The following is a 4,042-nucleotide window of genomic DNA, read 5'->3' on the forward strand; positions in this document are numbered from 1 at the left end:
TTATAGCTCTTCTGGGAAAGTGCTAGAGTATGTAAAGACATTTTTTCAATTCCTCAGGTAACCATAATGCCAAAATGTGCTAAAGTTCCACACTAAAGTTACATTTTGTATTCTTACGTTTATTATTGTTTCATCACAAGCTCAAACTGTCCCTGTGGCTAGTATGACGACATGAAATTCTGTAATGAGAAGTCTAAAAACAGTACATCATTGTAGGCTCAGGCTAAAGTGCACATGAGCTGGCATCAGCAATAGTATCATAGGTATATGATGGTCCATGCATTTTCTCATGATACAATGTTTATTCTAGTTGCCAAAAGTTTCCTTGAAGTTGACCAGCTGGTTTATCTGCTCACTCTGCATTGAGTGGCGTCTCCACAGCATTTTCTTAGGTTTTAGGTCCCTCTGGAAAACAGCAGCACAGGGTGGAATAGGCTTTGATCCTGTACCATTCAGTGTCTTACTATTTCCACTCAAAGGGTAGGAAAAGCTAGAACTGACCCCGATATCTGGTATAGGAGCATGGGGATTCAGAGGAGGCAGGTAGCCAGGGCGAGTGTGGGCAATGTGATCCAGAAGAAGGGCCCCTGAGCCTCTTCGCTCCAGACCGGCGGCGCCTCGTCTCTGGACAGAGCTCTCCAGGGACTCTCTGGATCCTGATAGAGTGGAGGATCTGCTGTTGACTAGCTTGTGCTTTTCTGGTCCTGCTGCAGCTCCGCCACCATTCTTTGAGCTATTGTCTCGGATATTAAACTGTGGTAACTGAGAGTCAGAATTGTAGTGGTCAATGCCAATGTTCCGCCGACAGACTACATTTTGCAGACTGGAAACTTGCAGTTGTCTGAGACAGTCAGAAGAATCTCCATCCACAGGACTGGGTTCACTGGGAAAGGGGAGACTGACTTGATGCAAGTTTGGGTGGGAAGCAGAATGTGGTGAACTTGCAGCACTATCATATGACATTTTTCTACCAAAGCATCTTTTTCCACCCCCCCACCTATTCTCATTTCCTAACATGTTCTCTAGTGCTTTCAGAAGCCCTGTTGTGTTTTGACATCAATGCTATGGTGGCGTGAAACAGCTGGAGGTCTTCTCTGGAAGGCAGAGTTATTGACTCTGAAAGACAACTCCTCCTCAGGTGTAATTTCCATTGGCTCCTCTGTCAGAGAGGAGGCCTGGCTCTGCTGGAGCAGCAGGGAAGGACTTTTGGACCACTGCTCGGAGTGTAGCCTCTGGAGATTAAGTTGCTTATCCACACCAGGAATAAGCAAAGGACTAGAATGTTGTATTGGAGAACTTGCTCGAGATGTGACTATACCAGGCCCTGAGCCTAAACACTCAAGATGAGGGCTACCAGGTTGAGGAGAAGCACTTGCTGAGGAGGCTTGTGGAGCAATTCGTAGCTGGACCTCATATGGAGACATGCAACAAGATGTTGGGGTATAATGTAAACACTCCTCAAGGTCAGGAGGTGGAGGCACATTGAGGTACTGCTTCGACAAATGATGGCCGGATGGCAGTTTGTTGTGGTGATGATGATAACCTCCTTACCCTTCGCTTTACAAGCATCCAGGAGGACCCTGAGGACCTCCCTGTTGCCTGAATTGATAGCATAAACCAATGCTGAAAAACCTGCATGATCCTCCAGAGTTGGAGCCGCTCCACTGCTCAGCAGGAGTGACAGAATTTCAGCTCCAGCTTGTTCAAGGCATGCATGCATCAGAGCTGTTTTCCCCGTCTTGTCTTGGATGTTTGGATCAGCACCATTTTCCAGAAGATACCTATTAATAGCAAAGATAACATTTATCACACCAGGAAACTCCTGAAGTGGAAGCTAGTAATTATAAATAAAAACACATGCTTTCATGAATCATACATGTATTTCAACTCGTTCTCATCCCAGGGCATGATAAATGGATGCTTTGCCAACACACCTTTTAACTCCCTGGGTACCTTTAGTGTTGTTTTTGTACATGTAGGACTCAGCGATCAAGTTAGCAAGAATAACGATCATTGGTTGGGTTCAAATAACTATTTATTAACTATTGTTACTTGTGACTTAAATTACATAAGTTAAGTAATGCTACTTACATAAGTTATGTAACATCACAATTCACGTTAACTTTTTGTTTCACCCATCCACCCCAACCACCTCCTTTCTTTGACTTTTCGGTTATCTATAGTAGTACTTTTAGCATTGAACAATGGCTTTAAAAGGCTTCTTTCATTAATTTAAAAGGCTTGTATTCATCTATGACGCAATGCCATGTGTGTTGGTACCAGCTGCTGAAGCATGTGACAAAGCGTTGCTATTTGATGCTGGGAATGAGAACGGGCTGTGTATTCTGATAGAACATACCGAATCATCTTAAGTTGGGTACACTCTGTGAATCTGTATGGTGTGTCTTGCAAGCCACCATAAGTGGTGTCTCGCCGTGTTCATTACTCTCATTTATGTAGGCCCCTCCCTCCAAGAGCAGTCGAGTCAGACGCAGACGACTCAAATAGACAGCCTTCAGCAGAGAATTGCCATCTGTTCGAACCTCTGTTGACTCAGCCATTGTAAGGATCTTAGCTGCCTCTAATCAACCTTCAGTGTTTTTGATGAAGGATCATCACTTGTTTTTCCAGAGGTGCACACAGCCCAGTGCCTGCAATAGAGGATACTAAATGTCAGAAGTAGTGGAGATAAACTGTGGACACCATTCGTTCGATGCACATCTTTCTGATTCGGATTCCACTGCTCTAAACCCAGTCCCAATCCCCAGTCTTCTCTGGATGTAGTTATATACTATGTCTACACTCCAAGATTCTCATACTTGCTTTTTGATGTTTTTGTATTTTGTATTATAGAATTTCATGTTATACGTCTATTTTTTTATTTTTATAATAGGATGAAACAGTTGATAACAACAACGTTGATATTTTCTTCTTTATTTCTTACACTTGAGTGTTGGAGTCACCGGTTCGATTCCAACTGTAGTGCAATTTAGTGGTGCAATTCAGACAGTGCAATGTGTAAAAGACTGACTCTTGAGGGAAAAAAAGATAACAGCTGTTTTGTAGGAATTATTCTGTTTCAGAAGACCAGATGTGTTTTGTTGCTATGTTGCATTTATGCTTGTAAACTGCAGATTGGTTGCACAGTGTTGATATGTACGTCATAGTACAAGTGAAATATTTCCCAGTAATGTGGTATTTTCCAAAATCATTTCATCATTTCAAGTAATGAGCTCTTTTCGTCATAGCAGGGCAGTATGACTGAGTTCTACATTGCCCTGTTTTATTTTCTCATGAAGAAAAGAAGGACAAAAATGATTGCGCCACTTCTTACAATCTGCTCTCCCTCATCTCTGTTTTCTCATTCAGGAGAGAATCCACCAGCAGTCTGTTTTTTGATGGAATTGGAGCAAACAGAGAAGGACGAGCAGCTGACCTGTCCTGAATGGATATATGGTATCCATAGTAACGATTACCAACGATTGCCAAAGTAGATCATGAAATAGATCTAAAAATTTAGTTCATAGCACACTGAGACATTACTGCGAACCGATAGCAGCCTGGGAGGAGAATTGCATTTTCAAAAATCTGAAAATCAATGAAATGCTTTGCTTCTGTTCCTTCTTCCTTCCAGTTTAAGACTTAGAACATGTCCTTCATCCTCTCCTGCTGCTTGTATTCACTTCTGCAACTTATTGTGTGTATGGCCTTGTGTTTCTCTCATCCAAATCTGTGAGGCTGCGACCGATAAGTTATTTTATCTGTGTGTCTGTGTGTCAGTAGGGTGTGTAAAGCATGTGTAAATAGGGCGAAACAGCTGTTTTTTGTTATTATAAAGACAGCAATTATAAAGACAAAGATATGGGTGAAAGAATGGATTAGCACATGCAATCTGTGCTACAGAGAGAGCTGGAGGGGAGTAAAAAGTGTTTGCGGTGAAAAAGTAGCTGCCTGCTCTGCCAGCTGCATGCTCTCATTGGCTGGATGTGGATGTCGAGTCGGTTGACTCCACCAGATATTTGGCATGCTAGATGCTAGGCAG

The 4,042-nt window shown here is 42.6% G+C and overlaps 1 pseudogene; it reads right to left on the reverse strand.

Annotated features, from left to right (window-relative positions):
* Nucleotides 1–304: 304 nt before the first annotated feature.
* LOC119885226 lies at nt 305–2,561 on the reverse strand (annotated as a pseudogene).
* Nucleotides 2,562–4,042: the final 1,481 nt, after the last annotated feature.

This window comes from Micropterus salmoides, unplaced genomic scaffold (assembly GCF_014851395.1).
Source record: "Micropterus salmoides isolate LMB-PRFRI ecotype aquatic unplaced genomic scaffold, ASM1485139v1 Ms_hic_scaffold_3969, whole genome shotgun sequence".
NCBI classification, from domain to species: domain Eukaryota; kingdom Metazoa; phylum Chordata; class Actinopteri; order Centrarchiformes; family Centrarchidae; genus Micropterus; species Micropterus salmoides.